The following is a 23,307-nucleotide window of genomic DNA, read 5'->3' on the forward strand; positions in this document are numbered from 1 at the left end:
TTGGGAGGGGACACAGCTGGGACAGCTGACCCCAACTGACCAAAGGGATATCCCAGACCATATGATGTCATGCTCAGCATATAAAGCTGGGGGAAGGAGAAGGAAGGGGGGACATTCAGAGTGATGGTGTTTGTCTTCCCAAGTCACCGTTAGGTGTGATGGAGCCCTGCTTTCCTGGAGATGGCTGAACACCTGCCTGCCGGTGGGAAGTGGTGAATTAACTCCTTGGTTTGCTTTGCTTGCGTGTGTGGCTTTTGCTTTACCTATCAAACTGTCTTTAGCTCAGCCCACAAGTTTTCTCACTTTTACCCTTCTGATTCTCTCCCCCATCCCGCTGCGAGGGAGGTGAGTGAGTGGCTGTGTGGTGCTTAGTTGCCAGCTGGGGTTAAACCATGACAGAAGGCCATAAAGAATATTCCTTTTAATTTAGATAGTTGTTCTCAGAAGTCCAAAATTGAAGGACAGGATTAATTTTCCTTGAAAAGAGGATTCTTTACATAAACCAGTAATAGCGCACTAGTTTTGTCATCCATTATTGAAGTAACATTATAATACATTGTTTCAGGGAGGTATATAACTATTCCACCTACCTAAAATATATATATATATTATTGTCATATACTCAAAAATTAATACCACTTTGTGCTACATAATTTGGTAAGTTTTTGTAAACAGCAAGTTTAGGTTAGATTATTTCAAGTATTTGTCATGCGATCCAGTATGCTGTTCATGTGGCAATATGTGCATTTCAGCAGTACAAAGACATCTGACCACAGTATAGTACAGTCATAGGAACTGCAAGAAAGGCTAACAGAGAGCACGCCAGTGGAACCAGATGGATTTGTTCAAACAGGTCTGATTCAGCCTGCAAAACACAGGACGTCTAACTCTGTCCATATCACCAAGAGAGCATTTCAGCAGCCAGTAGCCTTAATGTAGACGTGATGCTGCTTTCCCCTGAGAAACTCCTAAGAATAAAAAGGTAGCCTACATAAGTGTACGATACCTTAGATCTGTTCACAGTGCGCTATTTCAATAACTTTACTGGTTTCTAGATATTTACCATCACGAAAATTAACAGAGTATGTGAGGCAATGATCTGGACCAACCCGTTTACATTTTGATGTATGCCTTTAGAGAATTAAATAAGTAGCTCTTTGGCAGATATAATACATAGTGTCCTGTTAATAATAAACATCTAAAGCAATATGTATTGTCATTAGTTTTACAATACACAATACTTTCCAGTAAAAATGGTTTGATTGTAACTTTATGAAGAATTGGGCTTCAAAAGTTTCCTACAAGAGTTCAGAAGTGATATGCTAATGTAACTTGTGGCCCCCAAAATTTTAAAGAATTAGAAACCTTCACCTAAATTATCAAATTGTACAGTTTTTACAAATTGTATACTTTAAGTTTTGCATTATAATCTTATAGTTCTCATACTGCTGCAGCAACAATTTGCATATGTTCCCATCAGTCTAAGTGTCCAAGACTGAAGACTTTGATCCATTTTTCAGGGTTAAATATACACAGTCCATGGACTCAAACAGCTGAACCTGAAAGAAATAACTCTCTAATCTTGGTGCACATGCTACCTAAAGGGTCTTTTTAAATGATGGCCATACTTTCATGATCAAAGAAATTCAGAGGAAGAATTATTTCCACTGCAGTTGAGTGTAAGCATGCTGGCTGCCTGCCCCTTAGCAAGGGCAGCCACAAGACACACCAACACAGTTGCTCAGCACGTGGAGTTACCAGGGAAAGAAGCAAATCAACAACCAGGAATGCACAGTGGTAAATTAAATAATCCACAGAATCATAGAATCATTTAGGTTGGAAAAGACCTTCAAGATCATCAAGTATCACCATCAACCATGCCCACTAAACCATGTTCTGGAGTACCTTGTCTATGCACTTTTTTAATACCTCCAGGGATGGTGACTCAACCACTTCCCTGGGCAGCCTATTCTAATGTCTGACAACCCTCTCAGTAAAAAATTTTTTCCTAGTATCTAACCTGAACCTCCCCTGGTGCAACTTGAGGCCATTTCCTCTTTTCTTATCTCCAGCCACCTGACGAAGAGACCAGCACTCACCTCACTACAACCTTGTTTCAGGTAGTTGTAGAGAGCGATAAGGTCTCCCCTCAGCCTCCTCTTTTCTAGACTAAACAGCCCCAGTTCCCTCAGCCGCTCCTCATAAGACTTGTGCTCCAGGCCCCTCACCAGCTTGGTTGCCCTTCTCTGGACATGCTCCAGCACCTCAGTGTCTTTCTTGTAGTGAGGGGCCCAATCCACATTTGGAATGTATCAAAAAATCCATCCAGAAAGATACTGGAAATACAGAGGAAAAGGAACCAACAGCAGCCCTTGACCTGAGACAACAGTAAAATAGATCATAGCATAAACCGAACATTGAGAGGTTTGGAGATTTTTTCACCTTATTTCAGAATCGGTTTCCTGAAATTCTCAGCCAACTCAATACAGCTATGACTACTAAAACATTCACAAAGCAAAATTTGAAATAGCCTAGCATATACCTGTATACCTTCTAACAACATAAACTCAAAGGTGCACTTTTGTTTAAGAGGGGATATGTTGAGCATCCATCTGAGAATTTTTTCGTATAATATTAACTCATGGCTATTCACCCTCCAACCATAGTTTTTGGGACAGGACTGTAATAGATGCTTTCCCAAAAATATGCATCAGTGAAGCACAGAAACCTCTAAGCTGTCTGTAACACAGCTTACAGGTCAGAATGACTTTTTGCTATTGCTTATGACTGTTTATATGACTACCTTATGACTTCTGGAGGCACACTATATACAGCAGTAATTTGTACTGACAAAAAGACTTGACATCTATCCCAAACTTGAAAATAATGGAAATAAGGAAAAATATAGGCAATCTGAAATTGGAAGAGAGCCCACACACCTTTCTGCTCATCTTATTTATACTCGTAAGAATCTGAGCAAACATAACATCCTCTTGTGAATGTAAAGACACAAAAAACCAACTGTTATCCATTCAAATAAAAATTCAGTACTGGAGTATAACAATATTACTAACTGAAGAAGAAATTCATAAAAATCTACACCTACAGGGGAATTAAAGAGAAAAATGATTCCTGGCATTACATAAAACTTTTGAAGAATGCCGAGAAACACTTATTATAATTTTTGTATTCTATAATATGAATAACACCACCAGTATTAACCTTTGATTGAGAAATTAATTACAGTAAAATAAACTCATGTAATTAGAAAACATCATGCCAGTGGAGATGAGTTTGACTGTTACTGTACCTTCATTTTCTAAAGCATCATTCATGGATATCTGGAAATCAGGTACACCCAGCAGCAACTGCAGCTGCTGATGTAAATGTCTGCCTTATACTAGGACGAGCACGGTATACTTTCCATCAATACCGGTATGCAAAGAGGAAAATGTATCTTACATTGACAATGGACATTTATGCATATGGGACAGCTGTCGTTTTGGATATCACTCAAATCCACCATTAAAAGCTCAACCCTTACCACTTTTTGCTAATCAGACAGTTCTAATCTTGACATCTGTTGCATACTCTATATCCATAAACTGTGTTCAGAGGATCAATCAATGAACTGTCCCAAAAATCATGTGATGAAAACAAAAACCCATGATCTTTTATCTTGCATTAAGTATATTCCACAACATGAAATCATAATTCTAACTCCATAACTGAGAAGTCTTGAATGTCTTGTCAGTATGAATGCCCTGGATCAAAAAAATTGCTCAGTATGTTAGATGTTATTGAGCAACACAAGTTGTAACCAGCCACTTCTACATAGCCTGGCCTCCAGAGGAAATGAGACATTTCTCTTAAACTATTTTTTTTTTTTTTTTTTTTTTTGTCCTTGCTGTCACCAAGAGAATATTGATAGCCAGGAAGCCTAGATTCTATTCCCAGCTCTGAGAAATAATAATGGTTAGAAAGGAGGTGGGAAATTAGTTTGGTCACTTTGAAAGGCAGGATGAGATAGTGAGTAAGACTTGGACGGACAATCAGTTTTTAGTCAGACATCAGCATTTGGGTTTTTTTGTGGGTTTTGTTTGTTGGGTTTTTTTAATTTGGAAAATATACTGCTTCCCACTTTCCAAGAACCATTTGAATTTTCTTGTCCACATCTCTGGCAGCAGTCCTCCAGACAAGACAGACAGAAATACAAGTATTTCCATCTTCTTTCATCCATATGCTTATCAGGAAGTTAACCCTATTTGACCCATGGCAGATATGTAGCCAAAATCCACTGGGCTTATCTTGGTACATGAATTCTCCATTATGGTACCCCCCCGTAATCTACTTCATATAATTGAATTGGCTAATCAAGAGATTATATACTATGTAGCCCAAAGAGACTCCAATAAGAGGCTTATACTACATGTAAACCATGCTATAAAAGAAAATGAGCAGTAGGGCTGGAGTGGGGTTGAAATAGAAAAATAAGCATTCTTGTATCAATACTTTTTCAAGACTGTATGAAAGATTCTGATATTGTCAAAGTTTACATTCTGCACATTATTTTTTTCCACTTCAAACAGATAAGCAGGAAAAAAAAAAAATAACATTTGTTAAAACTGAACTCCAACAAAGCCATAATTGAGATGTAAGCAAGGTCTGACTCAAAAATTTGATCATTCTGCAACTTCAGTTTTAAATGCATTAAACTTACATTAAATACATACAAAAGATGATCTCAGAAGCCAGGTGGTGAAAAGTGTGTAATTATAACAATGTGTTGGCTTGCTGAATGTATGCAGTGAAGAGTTTGAAGTGGGATGTAGGAAAAAAGCTCAGGACCAGATGGCCTCCTCTAGTATTTGCTTACAGTGATTCTATACCCAACCAAGAGCAGCAAGGGTAAATGAGAGAAATTCAGTTTAAAAAACTGCTGCCAAAAAGAGGCCTTTCCAAAAAGGGCTGTAACCCTTTTACTGAGTTCTTATTTTCTCTTACCATTTTTCATGAGTGTTATCTACATTAATTTAACTCAGGTCCTTGTTTCAGTAATATGAAGCCTACAATCTTCACAAAGAGGGAAGGAAAGAGGAGAGAACACTTGTCATCCATCCTCCTCTATTAAGAGAATTGCAGAATATTACTAAAGGAATCTACACTACCAGCAGGTCCTTGGCATCCTGGAAACTGGTTTTAGAGAAGTTCACAATTTCCTTCAATTTATTAGTTCACATACACTTCCCTTCACAACCCAAGTGGTATACAGAAGTGATGACAAAAATCACTTATTCTTTAGACTGTTGTTTTAAGTATTTCAAAGCAACTGTTATTACAGTATGTATGTAATATTACACATTCATTCATTAAGCAACCACCTGAATGTATTCTTGTTCCTACACTTCCTTAAAAGGTAATTTTTAACATGGCACAACAGGAAAGTCATTGATAAAAGTGTTACTGTTAAAAAAATTACAGATAGTGCTTCAAATGACATAAAGGGAAGTTGGTTTTGCTTGACCACGTGTAGCCCTGTATATTTGATGGACTTTTACTGTACATTCAATTTCCTCTGCTTTCGTGACATTTCATAACATACAGCATAAAATTTCATAAATCCTTTCGATTACAGGTTTAACAGTGTTTCACAGATTGACAAAAACTACCATGAGCACTACAGCACTTTTTTTTTTTCCAAAATCAAATTAACTAAATTTGACACTTATTGCTTGCTACCAAGAAAGACATTAAAATATCAAAATCATTAACATTAGAGAGCTGAACTGGCCGAAAGGTAGGCTTTTCAAGTAGCTTTTTTTTTTTCTTTTTTTTTTTTTTTTTAAATTGAAGGCTTCTAAAGCTTCTGAATTTGCAGAAGAATTATATAGCACAGAGCACATACCAAAACAACCTGTTTCTTTTTCCAAAAAGAATTTAAAGGAATTTGTGCTGCCATACCTCAAAAACAAAAAAAAACAATTTATCTGTTTAACACATCCTTTTCTTGGCTATGAAAAGGAAAAAGCAGGAACAAGGGGAAGTACCAACCTTTCAATTTTACTAAATAAACAAGTAACAAAAGAAGATTGGGCAGAGTTACACAGAAAACCAGTTACACATCTAACAACCGAATTCAAATACCTCAAGGCTCTAGATGATGCTTTAACATTAGGTGTGGTCTTCACAATGACTCTCTCAAGTGGAAAGGGTAAGAGCAAATCTCCTTTTTCTACAAGGATATTAGAAAGTAGTACCTTGTTTCATTGCTTCACTTGAAATTAGTGAAAGCTCACTTCAGTTTCAAATTGTTCTCACGATGAAAAAATTAATTGTGAGCTCTCTTTTTTTTTTTTTTCCTCCAAACAGCAACCTGCCTCTCTGAACAGACATGCATTTTAAGGGCATTAACAATACCTATCAAAGACAATCACAAATATTTACAGCACTTTACATGGATAACAGTAGCAACATAATCTAGTCAATTTAATGGACAACCTACTATAAGACAAGAAAGGAAAGGTTCCAAATAAAAAAAATCCAAATTAATAAAAATCCTATTTAATATAAAGGAAAAGTCACAATTTTCTTCTTTGTTAGAAATGACAAATTGTAATACAGAAGGGTTCAGATGACCCAACTACCTAATCACAGAAGTTTGGATGCAAGTTCAGACTGCTGATTTTTTCCTTCTCTCCTTTCATCACATGCAAAGAAATCCTCTTCCTTTTCTTTTGGTAAAACATTTCAGTAAAAAGATTCCACAAGCAATTAAAACCAAGTTAGAAATACTAGGCAATAAAGTAAGTTTTGAAGGCATCAAAATTAACTGAGTGTAAGCTCCACTTCTAAAAATTAGGCAGTTTGTATATTGTACCCATTATCCCTGTGTTAATGTATGTTTCAGAGTAGCATGCCTCCTAATACTTTTTTTTAACATCTTTTGATCATGACTTATGTTCTTCATTGTGAGAAAAATCTTCATCTATCCTCACTGACATTATTTCACTGTCATTTTATTATTAATAGTTATTCATATATTCTTCACCATCTCTGACATTTGTTCTCCGTAGTTTTATTCTATTATGCCATCCTTTTATTGGTCACTTTATTGTTAGTGTTTCCTACCAATTTCTATTTCTCGGAAGGAAAAAAAAACACACAAAAGTATGATAGACCCACTAAATTTAGCATTCTTCTCTGTGACTAGTATCTCAACATTTTCAGACAACAAAACCTTTTACAAAGCTTTTCTTTTTCCTGTCAGCCATCCGTATGAAGTTCTTGCATACTTGCAATTACCGGTATATTAAGGGGCAGAAGTACTACACAGTTCCTTGAGCAGGAGTTCCTTTCATCGGAATACTACCTTTCCTGGTAAGTCATTCATTAGAAGACAAAGGACATAGCATGGTGCTAAATTAATGAATGGATTCTGTAGTTCAACAGGAGGTAGAAAACCTCTAGTGACGGATAAAGCCCTTAATCCTTTTAACATAAAATAATTACTTTGTAGTTTCAGATCTATTTCTGAGTAGTTTAAGGAAAGACTATTCATAAATAACAGCACATAATTTTGATCTAAATAAAAGAAGTACAATTAATAAGACTAAAGCAGAAGTTCATTGTTGAATGCGAAATCAAGACCGTACAAGTGGTCAGGAAGCTTTAATGCAGAACCTAATGGTTCGAATATGTTAAGAAACAGCCATTTAAACACCTATACTCAGCATTAATTTCTGTGTTGAATATTAAAAATTCAGGTACTTAATAGTGGATAACTCAATAACTCTCATTGAGGGAACTGAAAGTGGAATTAATGTCTACATTAGAAAAGTAAGAATTTGATGTGTTTACCAAAATAACACTGTGTTCTCATAAAAACATGGATATATGATGAAGTCCAAATGTCTACCTTCTAAAATTAATGTCCAAAATTAACCTGGGATCCAATTCCTAAAGGTCTACACATTTTTCATTCTTAGGAAAAGTGACTATAGATCTAATGATGAAAACCAGCTAAAAGTGTCTCTCTAAGCTCATTTTTAAAGCGCACTGTTAACTCTTTGTAGACTCAAAATTCAATGTAAAGACTTGAGTGAAAATGTGTTTCCTCCAGAACATTTTTATTACCAAAACAGTTCATTAAATTCAGGAAAAGTTCCATTTTCACTTCTTGGGAGAAGTAGACTTCAAATTACTTTGGAAAACAAAGCTGCTATATCAGCTAATAAACTTCTAATTTTCTCCCTCACAGCCAAGCAAGCAGGAGTTCTGCATGAGAGCACAATGCATTCATTGCTCAAAAACCTGATGTTGCTATAACAGAACAGCTTCACCTAGATTTTTTGAATCACTTAAGATACATGCCAATAGACTAATACACTAACACAATTGTAGTATCACTTGAACACAGTAGGACAAGAAAAATGCAATTAAAGACAAAAGTTCTACTTTCTACGAAACTACGTGTCATCTGAATATGCAATATATACTTGGACTTACAATCTCTCCAACATAGCTCACTTGAGGCTCTTGTAAAATGAACATACCTAAGGCATCAGTATATTTGTCCTAAATTTATAAAGGGGCTGAGGATGGAAATATCATTCAGTTCTTACATAGGTGGAACTGTCTCCATTAGTACCATTACTGATGGCACTACAGGTTGCTAAACCTCCAATAACAATATCTCAACTAAAAGCCTGGAGTGAGATGACTTCAGGCATCATTGTTTTCTGGTGTAGCCCACTTACTAAGATGTTTTCTACAGTATAAAGTATTTTGCACTAAAATAAACTTATCGGCTTTAGTGCCTCCACCCCCCCCCCATCTAGCATTCCATTAAAACCAAGTCAAATATGGTGATATTTGACCACCTATAAACTAAATCAAATACCACTATAATCTTGTGCTATACTCTCTTTTGCTTTGTATCTGTAGATGTAACATGGCATTTAGTTTAACTAAGTCACACAGAAGTAGTTAACTGAGGAATGTGGATCTACAGCAAACAGGAACTGAGACCAGAGCTAGCAATTCCAGATCTGAACAAATTTCTGCTTGCCACCAGGTACTTACAACCCAGATTTTGTGTAATCTCCCCCTCCTCCACATTGTTGTAACACACAAACAGCCTAGAACAGCAAAAGAAAAATCACTATTTAAGCACCTTTATGTTCCCAGCAAGGTCCCCATTACTTCTAAATACTCAAGGACTGGTGAGCACTGGGCATAGGGCACTTCCTTCAGCCACCTCCACTGACAAAAGCAGTTACAACTGAGAAGGTGATAATAGCTTAAATGGAGAAAGTGAGGGTACAGAGGTTATCCTGAAGAACCCTCACTACTTAAAAGTAACCTTGATTTCTTTCACTGCCCTCCATGTGTTCCCCAACTTAGAGGTTTGGCAGGCAGCACTCATGTCCAGATGGTGGACAAGTAAACCTACTTGAACAGATTGTATTACAATGTTTTACACTAAACAGTTATTGGATTAAACGTATAAATAGCTGTGGGAACTCGGGACTTCCCTGTTTCAAATGATCATCATTCAGCTAGAAAATTACCTTCCCTCTTGTTGCTCCTCTGTGGCCCAGTGAATCCTGCAACCTTCTTCGAAGCTCTGTGCCTGTGCAAGAGGACAGTTTGACTAGATCGATATCAGCAAGTAGTGCAATGCAAATGAACGGGTCTACAGAACAAAACAGCTGGTGCTGAAACCTTAATACCCACACCCTGCAGGATTCTGCTTCAAACTAATTCTAAACTGGTTCCAAGCACTGAATGTGGATTAGCAACTGAAGTGCATTACCTGCATTTCTGGAGTGCACGCTTCAGTTTAATTTCAGTAATAGAATCCAGTTCGCACACTCAGAGACCATTTCGGAGTGCAAACAATGCATCGCAGAGGGAAAGCAACTGATACACTTCAGAGCAGGAGCCTGCTTTTTGAATTAAAACAATAATGCAGACCACCTTAAGAGGATCCAAGCACCCAGAGGAGCAGACAGACAAGTGTTTAGGGTCCTTTATGCGAAGCAGGATATCATTTCCCAGAAACCAAATGAATAGCAACTGCTCCCGCTATTTCAGTTTCCCAGACACACTCTAACCACAACACTCCTGTAGAAAAGGCTGAGATGTGACATTTCATTGACAAAAAAAATCTTATTGTGAATGTTACAAAGTTTATAGCACACAATGACATAAGAATGCCTAGTTTCTGTGCACAGAGTGGGCTAAAACACAAGATGCCAAAATCAGATGAGGATTGTCCTTCCATACGTACAAAAGCAGAACTTCAGGTGCATATTACTTTTAAAGAAATTGAATAATGTTGGCAACCTCCAGAACCAATACGCAGTTACTCAAGAGCATTTTAGATTAACATTTTACTCTGAAAGCTACATTCTCCATGAGGTCTGGTTAAAGCACTTTATCATTTACAGGATTTAGGTTCAGAGTTACAGGAAGACAAAAACTCACAGCTGTCAATGCCAAGGTAAAAGCTATTTCACATAGAACAGGGCAAACCACTGTGTGTATGTGTGTATATATATCTGCGTGTGTGTATATATATATATTAAAAAAAAAAATCTATCTGTATTGACTGATTTATAGAGCTTAGAGGAAAGAAATAGAAAAATGAGAAAGCCTACCATGCATTTTAAGTGGAAAATGATTAGCAAGGCCCCAAACCAAAAAAAGCATAGAGGAAATGAAAAACAATGATAATATCTGCAGCCTGCCCAGCGGATATTAATAATGTTTTATCTTAGTTTCTAAACAAATTGCCCGCTAAAGAAGTTAGTGCACTACTATCAATAAACAGAGATTTGAAGAAAACTTATAGACAAGAGCTTCTATCCACACCTAGCTTAGAAGATAAAGTGTCTCACAACAGAAGGAAAATATTTACCCAGTAACTTCAGTATTAATGCACCATTCCTGTCAAGTTCTGAACAATTTCTGCCTCACCCACTCAAAGCACCGTCACATTGTCAATAACTGAATCCTTCTGCTGTGGACAAGTAAGAGGCATAACAGTCCTACATCTTGAATTTGGATTAAGCTTCCTAGGACTGATGTCCTCCTTAAAATTCTAAAGAAACTCCTGCCATTCTCTTTCCACTTCATTTGGAAGCGTTGATAGAAATCAGGCATAGAACTGAAAGATGAAAAAGCTCCCAATGAAATGCATTAAAGCTGAGCCATCATATGGTTGCCAAGAGCACAAACCATGACTAAAACATTTAGAAGTGTGATGCAAAAACAACGTAGAATTCAGACAACTTAGCACTACCAGTTTCTATCCTCTAACAGATTCCTACAAGAGTTAAGGACTCTCACTCCTGCATGCCTTTGATCATTGAACTTGGCTTCTCTTAAGTCTTAACAGTTAAACCTGGTAAACATTTTTAGTATTTTATAAGGCAAGGTCATGTCATGTTTCCTTAAAGAAAAGGAATACCGTTAGAATGATTTCCTGAATGCAATTACCAAATATTGCCATCTGGATTTTGTGATAACAATTACTGCTTAACTGTAATAAACGGACACATTTAAACAGCATGACCAAAATATTCCTGCTGGATCAAAGCAATATTTGTTTGGATGATCAAAACTCGTCTTTTTAGAAATGTGTGTATCTTATTGTGTGCTTTTTAATATATTTACATGCAATTTGTGTGGCATCATATTTCACAGGCATTTTGCCTCAAATTCAGGTCAACTGCTCATAGAAAAGAAAAAGCTGATCAGATTTAACACTCTTACCTGATCAGGCCACTCATTGAGCAAGTCACATTTCAGCATGAGGTAAGTTAGGAGAATCTAGAACTTGCTGAGTGAACATGCAGGAGGAATCTGGCTACTAATGAAGTTTTATGTGCCATTAACAGCAATTCCATTTAAGGCATATGGCTGGTAGCTGATAAGAAGAAACCTTATCAACTTCAGTCATTCATCACCACAAAGACTGATCCACTTCAAACTGATTTTTGCAATACTCAACTACTAGATTAATAGATAGCCCAAAAGCCTTCTTACAGTGTACCAGCAACCCAAATGGTTGATAAAAATCTAAAGCATTTTTTGGAAATGAGGTCAGAAAGGTACAATTGTAAAAGCAAATAAAAAGTTTCACTTTTTCATACTTTTACAGTAAAGCACTGCATTTAGTGTCATATTAACCTATTTATATAATCCATTAATTCTGCTAGTCTAGTTATTGTAGTAAAAAAAAAAAATCTTCTATTTCAAAAAAAGTAAGGCAAGGTAGCCTCTCAAAGAGATTGTTGCATACAATAAAGCTAGAATGAACATAAATCCCTGGCAATTCATGCCCTCTTCAAGACAGCTTTTAATAGTTTTTATTTTCCCTTATGTACTTCTACTATCCTCCAGCCCAATAATAATAAAAACCCCAGCTTCAAAGAAGTTAACTTCAGCAAGTTGCCTTTGTTTTCCAAAACACACTGTTCAGGGAAACATGGGATGGGATTTCCATTTAAGTCACCAGGGTGTGTAATGTTACATTGGACATGAGGTTTGCATGTTTGGCTAACTTGTTTTTCAGTGGCCAGATCCGTAGATAGAAGGTAATGGAGTTCACTAACCATACGCATCTACAACTTGTAGTAATTCTACTTCATATCCAACTACCAAGTTGCATAGCCTACATGTAAAAAAAAAAAATATTCAGACACAGCAGTAAAGGAGAAGGAAGGACTCTCAATGCTCTCTAGACCTCTAAACATGCCCTACACTTAAACATGCCAGACTTTGCAGTGAGATCAAGTTACAGCCCCACTGAAGAGACTGATGAACTAGGTAGCAAGTGTATTAATTCCCCTAGGCATCTGATCTTAAGCACAATCTGAATACACGTAATTGATACCCAAAAACATCTCAGTAAAAGGCATCACAGAAAACATACTTTAAAAAACATGCTTGAAAACAAAACCCACTTACTGCTGTGTGCATTTGTGCACTCTTCCAAATTTTAGAGCGTTTGACCAAGTAAGGTGAAGGGGATTCACTATGATCTTCATCAACATGGAGATATTCAAGTCCCACATCTCAGGAGAAATCCCTGAAACCATAACCTGTAAACCACAATCAATAGGCATAGTTGCACCATCTTACATGATCTGAACAGGAACCAGAGTATATACTACCTTAACCATAAATACATCACCATGTGGAGAAAGAAAAAAAAGAAAGCAATACTCTCATCAAGCAATTACATTCTTACTTTGCTTTTCTATTGTTATCATTTTTAAGGACCATGTTGTACACAGTCCTTGAAGTATTAGCATCACCACGTTCTCCTCCTGTACCTGAAGTCTGCACAATACTTTACCAGGACGTCTTCTATGTTAGGAAATTATACCAAATTCTGGACAGCCCAGAGTGGACAGCACAGCCTTACAGTTCTGACTCAAGAATCCAAAATCTAGAGAAGGACAAGATTTCAGAAACATCCTTTTGCATTATCTATTCCCCAGTTCAAGATCACTGACTATGCAGAGTGCTGGCAGTGCAACCTATGAGGTGCCCTACTCCTCCCATTACTAAGTTGCTCCACAAATGACTCACCTAATTGTAGCTTGAATTCCTCTCTTTGCACAAACACCTAAACATATGCTGGTATAGCTACTTTATTCCTTCACTGTATGTAGTCCTAGCCCTGCAACTTCTAGGGTATCTAGAAAAGCATTACCTCTGTCAGTCAAAACAGACTTCTACTTGTATTCAAATACCTTCTTTATACTGTTAGATAACCTTCAAAAAACAGAGTAGAGAAAGGAGCTATATTTCAAAGCATCCTGTCTGCTCAGTTTTATCATCCCACACATTAATCACCCTTGCAGAGTCTAAGTCTCTAGTTAGGTCTTTTACAGAAAGATGAAGATTCACATTAAAATACTTTAATAGGATTAAAAATAAAAATTATTTTAAGTTTCATATTTTTAGTATATCAGTACCCCAGTGAATTTACTAATTATGGATTAAATGCAATTTTTATTTCATTCTAGTTTACTACCAAAAGTAGAAGATGGTCATATAGAGTTCATGATAACTAAGAGAAGGAAAAAGAACAAAATGTTTTAAGTAATAATTTGAATGACTGAAGTAAACAAAGACAAAGCAGCTACAATTACCAAGAAAAGTTTAAGCAGCACCAACCAAAAAAATGCCTCTCTTACTTTATTGTTAAAATAACTATATTCTTCAGCATAGTGCAGAAAAAAAATTGCAATGTAAATATAAGAATTCATTATTCAAAAGAAACACACTTTTGGAGGACAGCACAGTTTTGAGTTAAAGGCTTAACTTAGATGCAGAATGCATGGCTGCCACTGACAAGATCCAAGAAACAAAATACCTGAAAAAGCCTGAATGTGTAGTCAGCAGGACCTGATAAAATGCTGTATTAAGGGAGTTAGCTAATTAATTAGCTGAACAAGTGTCAATTATTTTCGTAAGTCGAAAACTGGCTAAGTATCAAAGGACTTCATAAAACAATCAAGCTTCAAAAATGTTTAGGAGAAGTTATAAAATAAAACACAGAAATAACGTTATACTTTAAGTAGGATTTTTTACTATATTAACTACACTTTTGCTCTACAAGCTCAAAAATCTCCATTGAGGAGACATTTACATGGGTCAGACATGAACACATGCATATCTAAACCTACAAAAGTTAAACAGAAACGTAATATGCCAGATTCAGGACTAGACTCTGTCATAGTTGGCCTATGTAAGGCAACTGGATAAGGAAAGTAACTGAACATGCTAGTTTTTTAATAGTAGAGAGGACAGCTGTAATATGTAATTCATAGTAATATGAAATTATTAAAAAGCCAAACTAAAAGCAGAGCAGAAGATAGTTTTTATCCTTCAAGCAGCAGATGCTGTAGCCTATAACCTCAAGCAACTCTGTGAGCTCAAAATGTCATTCCACAAAGGGACTGCACAACTGTAATTACCACTTAGTTATAAAATTGATATACAAATGTTTTATACAACACAGCCAAACTCTGCTAAGCTTAATGACCAGTACGTCTGAAATTCAAAAGTAATTTGCTTTAGATTCAGAAGAAAAGAACAAGAAAAAGTAATGTAATGGTATAATTAGGCTAAGGACTGCAACAGCTTAAGACGAAGATGAAGAACTTGGGGTATTACAAAATGGTATTATCAGATACAATCATCAGAAGAAAATAAAAACCTAACAGTAAATCCTATTAGATGGGAGAACAGTCTCCCCAGAGAAATGACAGAAGTCCTGCCACCACTTTAGCAATCACAAAGAAGAGTGTTGTCATGAAGAAGCCTGTACTGGCACGGGTGCAAATCATTTCCATTTCAAATTTCTGGGACTATTTTATGTCACCAAAATACTGCCAGTTTTGTTTTTTTTAAATTCTGTCATAAAAGCAGCAATCCATTCAATGCAAGTTATCAATTTGCTTATCTTTCTTAGAATGTGAAGGACTTGCAATAATAGCATATAAAAATAGGAGTTTCTCTATCTGAAATGGAGCTTTGAGGATCCCTCTAAAATATCTTTCAACTTATTTCATGGCAATTCCTTATTATTGAAGTTCTAACAAGAAAAAGAATCATTATTACATTTGATATATGCACCAAACATTAAAGAACATGGTTTTTTATATATATCTTATAATATCTCATAGCATTTGATGAAAAGATAACAATACTTTTTTATTATGCTTGCTTTCAGATTTATTAGAATATGAGGAAGAGGCCTAAAACAAATACCAGGTAAAGTTCCTTTTTTTAGCTCCGATCATTATCTTAGCCAATAAAATGTGACCTTCAAAACACTTTCAGAAAGGAAGAGGATAAATCTGAAGACCCAAAACAATAACAAAAAACCCCAACGCTTTCCCACTCTAATTGTACTGACTGATTTTTCCAGAGCACTTAGAACTCAAGCAGATACAATCTGTATTTTCCATGTGGTTGCACAGGATGTGCTGTATAAATGGTTATAGAACGGAACAGGGGAAAAGATCAATTATGCCACTGATCTGTCTTATGACAGCAAGGATGCCAAATGGAGACATCTGGGACAGAAAAGCTTCAGTAATACAATTACAAAATGCTATCAAGATGCTGTAAGCATCCTTTATTTCACTTATTGTATGCAATCACTGCAGACATCAAGGTTTTCTATACAGATTTGTTAAAATAAGAACTGCTAGTTAATTTTGTCAAGTTTCTCCAAAACTTTAGTTAATTAGGGATAAAAGACAAAGGTATATAGAGGGGTTTGCTCCTTGTAGAAATCATCAGAAAATAAAGAATTGTTGCAAACATTTTTTTTCCCATTCTTTTTAGGACAGAGTAGAGAAAAACATTTAGAATTGCATTTAAAGAATTTTACATTTTCAGGCACAACTTATCACTGTTATTTCACTTCAAACCCAGGACAGTTATTTTAAAGCTTTAAGCACTGAATAAAAACTAAAAAAACCAAACCTCCTGTCTCTCTACGGCAACAATAGATAAAATGACAAATTACACAACTGGATATAAACCCTCCACTTAAAATACATCTTTAAAATGGCTTGAACCCAAATCTATAGACAGAGTTTCCCTTCACAGATTAAACCTCTGTCACATCTCAATTGTTAATAAATTTTTTAAAGAGGAGTCTATACTTGGTATAACTGCCAAACTTCTTCCTGCATGCTGTTTGAAAAGCAAAAACATGCAGTACTGCACAGTCTGGAGAGCAAAACCAAAATTTAATGATTAGAAGACCAAAAAGACTTTATATTCAAGTTTAATGTTAAACAGAATTTCAAGACATAAAGAGAAAAAACTTAAGTTGTAATTATCACTATTTTGTTGACATAGTATCAGAGATCCTGAGACATCAAGAATCTGTCTCATACTACACATGCCATTTAATCTATGTTGAACATTCCTCATCCATCATACATTTTTTTTCTTCTTTTCTTTTTTTACACGTGCTCTACCACATTTCTCGTAATTTCTTTCTTTAAATTAAATAGGCAGGCAGAACATTGATCAGAAGGAAAGAATGTTACAGGTCATAGAAAACAGCATCAGGAAACAGAGGAAGAAACTAATTAGTGCCTTTTCCATTTTGGAGCAACAGAGACCAAGGGCAGCAGGCTTTGCTGCACATTTTGCAGCCCTTAGCTCTGAAAGGGTGAGAATTGCTACATTTATGGTGAAACACCACCACGAATGACCTCGGTACCGGGGAATATTATGGAATGGTTTGTCTTGAGAGCACTCACATGGCAAGGCCAGGATAAGCAGGGGATCAGCCCAGATGGGTTTACGAAAGGCAGGTCCTGCTTGACCAACCTGATCTCCTTCTATGACCAGGTGACCCGCCTAGTGGATGAGGGAAAGGCTGTGGATGTTATCTTCCTTGACTTCAGCAAGGCCTTTGACACTGTCTCTCATGGCATGCTCCTTGAGAAGGTGGCGTCTCATGGCTTGGATAAGTGTACTCTTCATTGGATGGATGGCCGAGCCCAGAGGGTTGTGGTGAATGGGGTGAAATCCAGTTGGTGGCACGTCACAAGTGGTGTTCCTCAGGGCTCAGTGTTGGGCCCTGTTCTGTTTAATATCTTTATCGATGATTTGGACGAGGGGATTGAGTGCACCCTCAGCAAGTTTGCGGATGACACCAAGCTGTGAGGCAGAGTCGATCTGCTTGAGGGTAAGGAGGATCTACAGAGAGATCTGGACAGGCTGGATCGATGGGCTGAGGCCAATCGTATGAAGTTCAACAAGGCCAAGTGCCGGGTCCTGCACTTCGGTCATGGCAACCCCATGCAGCGCTACAGGCTTGGGGAAGAGTGGCTGGAAAGCTGCCCGGCAGAGAAAGACCTGGGGGTGCTGGTTGACAGCCGGCTGAATATGAGCCAGCAGTGTGCCCAGGTGGCCAAGAAGGCCAATGGCATCCTGGCCTGTATCAGAAATAGTGTGGCCAGCAGGAGCAGGGAGGTGATTGTTCCCCTGTACTCGGCACTGGTGAGGCTGCACCTCGAGTACTGCGTTCACTTTTGGGCCCCTCACTACAGGAAAGACCTTGAGGTGCTGGAGCGTGTCCAGAGAAGGGCAACCAAGCTGGTGAGGGGCCTGGAGCACAAGTCTTATGAGGAGCGGCTGAGGGAGCTGGGGCTGTTTAGTCTAGAAAAGAGGAGGCTGAGGGGAGACCTTATCGCTCTCTACAACTACCTGAAAGGGGGTTGTAGTGAGGTGAGTGCTGGTCTCTTCTGTCAGGTGGCTGGAGATAGGACAAGAGGAAATGGCCTCAAGTTGCACCAGGGGAGGTTTAGGTTGGATATTAGGAAAAATTTCTTTACAGAAAGGGTTGTCAGACATTAGAGTAGGCTGCCCAGGGAAGTGGTTGAGTCACCATCCCTGGAGGGATTCAAAAAGCGCGTAGATGAGGTACTCCAGAACATGGTTTAGTGGGCATGGTTGATGGTTGGACTCAATGATCTTGAAGGTCTTTTCCAACCTAAATGATTCTATGATTCTATGAATTGGACTAGGAAAGGAATTTTAAAGCAGAAGGTACCATTCTGACTTCAAGGGAAGGAACATGATAATAACCATCAGTAACCCTGGATAAACAAGATGGGCTCAATATGTAAACCCAAAGGAAAACAAGAACACATGGTGCAGAAACAAGGGGATCCTGCCAATCTATCCCAGTTAGTTTCACATAAAACAGAGGAAAATATGTTCAGGACTGAAGATTCTCTCAGGAAGATTATGACATTTAATACTCAAAGCCTTAAAAAATTACACAGTTGCTTCTATTTATAAGAAAAAAAATAACTCTGGAAAAAACATCAAATGCTACCTTTAGTCTCTGTCTAAATGCAGAAGACATCAAAGAATAATCTGTTCTTTACGGTCATGATGAGGACAAGAAATAACAGGCTCAAAAATGTGGAGATTGAACACACTGAAATTCAGGTTAGATCTTTGGGAAAAAAAATCCTTTTAACAATAAGACACAGTAATATGTTACCTAAGGAAGTTGTAGTGTCACCACCACTAAAGGCTTCTAAGGGCACATCAGATAGACATTTGTCAGGAACAATAAAAGCATGGCTGAGCTTTGGGATAAAGCCTCAGTTAGATTGTCCTTCCAACCCTATCTTCTACAATTTCTCTACAATTGCCGTAACTTCTACACCCAGTGGGGGAAAGGGTGGAAAAGGTAAGGAATAGTGATTGAGAGACCAGTCTTGAAATACTCAGGTCAAACTAAGACATTACAGAACTTTACATTACAGAAAAGTAAAGTAACTACAATGTTATTATACGTCAGAATCTTTTTGAGTAGATTTAAGCTCAATAAGAACAAGACACCTCCACTTGAACAAAGCCGATATGTTGGTCTACACAGGCAGCTTCCCTGCATCAGATTTAGCAGTAATGAAAAACTTACCTACAGAAAAATCACTGCTCCAATTGCATAACAGAGGTTTAACTAAGCTTCTGAATCATCTACCTGAAAGCTCAAAATAAACTTTACCCTCTATGAGAAATGCTTTTCATATTGCAAAATCAACATTCTTCTATGTGTTTCAGTCAAAAAAAATCTTATCTATATAAATATAAATTGCCCATGCGAAGCAATTTATAATAAAACACCAAGCGGTATATTTCAAAGTGTAATATTGTCATTCTGATTCCTTTCAATTTTAAAGTTTTAACAACTTAGAATTTGTATAAGAGATATAAAAAGGATCAAAAGGATTGGGAACACGCCTTACAGAAAATGTATGTATGTTAATACAAAATATAGTATCTCAGATGCTGTGAGAAGAGTCAATTATTATTTTCTCCCATTATGAATATAGTTTCCAAGAGAACAGTCCTTCTTCAGTTACTTGCTGCTATTTTCATAACCAAGAACTGTTTTTTATTCCACTTGAAATAAATGTGCTGCTCAGCACCAGAATTAAAATCATAAAAGCAGTCTTTCCAAATCTAGTTAGCTTTTAAGTGTGAGCCATGGCAGAAAGTTATGGTGTTGCTCTTCATCTAATTTCCAAATTATTACACTTTATCTATGGCCATTTTAAGACAGTCCAGTGTTTTCTATTTATCTCCTCAGGGGTGAAAGTTGTCATGGGTTTCCACAATACAGAAAAGTGAACAGCAGGATTAAAGAGAAGCAATAGGAATGTTTGTATGTTTACATATTCATGCGGCCATTCTAGAAATAGCTTCCATGACACCAGATGACTAATCATCAACTAATTCAAATCCATTCTCTAATAGTTCTTTGAATTTTTACAAATTTAATCAAGTTGAAGATGGACAACAGTACTTTTCAGTAACTTGCCACCGGAGAAAGTTTCTTTACTTATCATTAAGAATATTTTACGAATATTTTACTGTATAGGACAATGTATTTTAGTAATTTAAGAACTTACATATTTTCCACTCTAAATACAGCTATAACGTAGTATTTCGCCATTAACACGGAAAGTTACACCAATGTTCTCTAGTTTCCCCATTCATCTTTCTCTGCTAGTAGTAAGTCCTTCAAAAACACCTAATACCTTAACTTGGTCCTCTCCTTTCAGCAAAGCTGTTATTTCCACCTTCCAGGCTCATACAACTGATCCCGTCTGAATGATTAGAGGTGTCTTTATGCATACTTTTCTATATAGTCAATGCTTTAAAGGAAAAAAAAAAAAATTAAAAAACCCAAAACATTGTCTTCACCAAGGATACTTTCCTTGCTTAAGCTCCAATTCCAACACCTCAAGTTCTTCTTATTTTCAAGTACTTATTAAGTACTCAAGGTTTTCAAAAAAGTTGATTGGGAAAGAAGTTTCCTTTCTCTACTCCTTAACCTCTTTTTCCACCCCAATGAAGACACACACAAAGCAAGCAGGAAAGAGGAAACTGAGATGTGACTTCTTTTTATCTCATGAGATACACATTTTAACCCTACTACATTAACCTCCCTCTTGCAGGGTTCTCTTTGAAACAACTCACTGTATGTTCAACCATTTTTCTGACTTCCATAAAAGCTACAGCAATCTTATCAGTTTTTGTACGGAAAAACTTAGGTTCACTTTACACAGTTAACCTCCATCATCTTTGCCTTTTACCACTGTGCTTCTGGACACTATTGTGAACAGGAACCTCCCATAGCACAAGATCCTTTGCTCTTTCAAATCATATAATTTTCCTCAGAACAGTTTTAAAATGTTATTTCCAAACTGCTCACTGTAAGAAAGTTCAGGTTTCATCTTTCACATACACGTGTTTTTTCCCGTATATATTGGGCAAACTACTAGAGTTTTCAACATGAGGTTAGTAGGGTATGAAAAGGAGCCAGACTTTAGCTGTAACATACACAACTCATACGAAGTGATATTCATAATACAAAACCCTGAAAACCTTGAAGTTACACTTTCCTTTAAGCCTGCATTTAAAGCGAAGCAAGCACTCACAATGTTGCACTAGTTTCTGTAAAGGTGCAGTTGTAGTGCACAAAAACAGTGTTTTGTATGCACGAGCAGCATTTAGTCCATTGCATTAAGAGAAAAATACTAAACACGAATGAAGAGTGGAGGTAAAAAGATGCAGAAGACTGAGAAGTGTTAATTAAATCAGTTAAAAAGGAAAAAAATTAATAACAAGCTTTACAGAGGAGAAATACCAGCCTGAACCATAGTACCAAATGGCTAGGCAAAAAGTATCCATTTCAATCCTGTTACGTACCACCTCTGCAGTAGAATTGGGGAAACTTTATAGAAAGTAATTGTACATGTCCATTTTAATTTGCCATTATTTACTTGTTAGGAAAGGATTCCATTTAAAAAAGAAATAAAGATTATTTCAGCTATCCTAGTAGCACAGCTGTCACTCCACATGAAAATGTCAACAGAAGTTGCAATGTCAGTACATCACAGCAAGAGAGAATCAAGAGTGTCAAACATTAAACACATTTTATTAAAAAACCTAACAAGTTAACGTTTTGAAAAGAAGTTAATTATAGCAGCAGAAGAGCAGCACATTACTCCCTACTCTTTCCAGAAAGAGGAAAAAAGAGAATGCCTAGAGTGAAGGGGTTTGTTTTTTACACTGATACCCAAGGGATTTATCTCAATTATCAGATTACTACTTAACTTGGTAAGACCACAAAGTCGGACCACTATTTAGATACTTAAATAAGGATTTTACATACTAATTTTGGCCTTTTAGAATCATAGAATATCCTGAGTTGGAAGGGACCCACTAGGATCACTGAGTCCAACTCCTGACTCCACACAGGGCAACCTAAAAGTTAAACCATATACCTAAGAGCATTGTCCAAAAGCTTCTTGAGGATCGACAGGCTTGGGGCCATGACCACTTCCCTGGGGAGCTTGTTCCAGTGTTTGACCACCTTCTCAGTGAAGAACTTTTTCCTAATATCCAATCCAAAGCTCCCCTGAGACAGCTAAAACTTAAAAGCCATTCCCTCGAGTCCTGTCACTGGACACGAGAGGGAAGACATCAGCACCTCCTTCTCTGCTCCTCCTCACTTCACTTCTTTGGCCTATAAGCTTTAATAACCTACATAGTTCTTTAAAGAACAACAAAGCAAACTAACAAAAAATTTTCCAGCCATTCTTCTCTTTGTCTGAGGAGATAGTTCAAAGAGAGGATCTGTTAGCAAAATTGTTCCTTCCCTCTCCTTCCCCACCACAAAGCACAAGTCCTCTGGCAACACTGACAGTGGAAAACAGATGTAAAAAAAAAATATCAAAAATAAAATTCTACAGTTTGCTAAAAAGTCATCTCCTCCCCTAAATCAAGTTACAGAGAAACTGGTTGGCCTAGCACTGGGTATACGAGAACCTGACCTGAAATCGAGGGCAAGCTAGGGAGAGAAGCGTAGCATGCTCTAGTACACTGAAGCCTGAAGAAGGCAAATATTTTCACTACACATTTTTGCACATTCCCCTACCCAAGTACAAAAGTTGCTGAAGGTAGACGGTTGCTGCTGCAACTGAATGAAAACTGCTCCTTCCTCCGCGCCTCTCTTACCCAGAAGCCACCAGGAAGAGAGGGCATCAGTACCCACACCAGCACACCTGCTGCCATTGCTGCAATGTTATTTATTAACTCTGGGCATTTCTTTTAAGTTGGCTCCACAAACATGGGGCTCAACTTCGTTCGCCTGACGGCTCGTCGCGGGTCAGCGCTCCTCGCCCTCGGCTGGCTGCCGGGGCCCCCCGGGGCCACCCCCTGTGTACCCCA

At 37.3% G+C, this 23,307-nt stretch overlaps 1 protein-coding gene across 1 annotated transcript in view; it reads right to left on the bottom strand.

The window, feature by feature from the left end:
• Positions 1–23,307, bottom strand: part of TUSC3 (tumor suppressor candidate 3) — a 136,223-nt gene that overhangs the window by 112,449 nt on the left and 467 nt on the right. The gene's annotated exons all lie outside the window — the stretch shown is intronic.

This window comes from Haliaeetus leucocephalus, unplaced genomic scaffold (genome assembly GCF_000737465.1).
Source record: "Haliaeetus leucocephalus isolate CR32 unplaced genomic scaffold, Haliaeetus_leucocephalus-4.0 Scaffold284, whole genome shotgun sequence".
Classification (NCBI taxonomy): Eukaryota; Metazoa; Chordata; class Aves; order Accipitriformes; family Accipitridae; genus Haliaeetus; species Haliaeetus leucocephalus.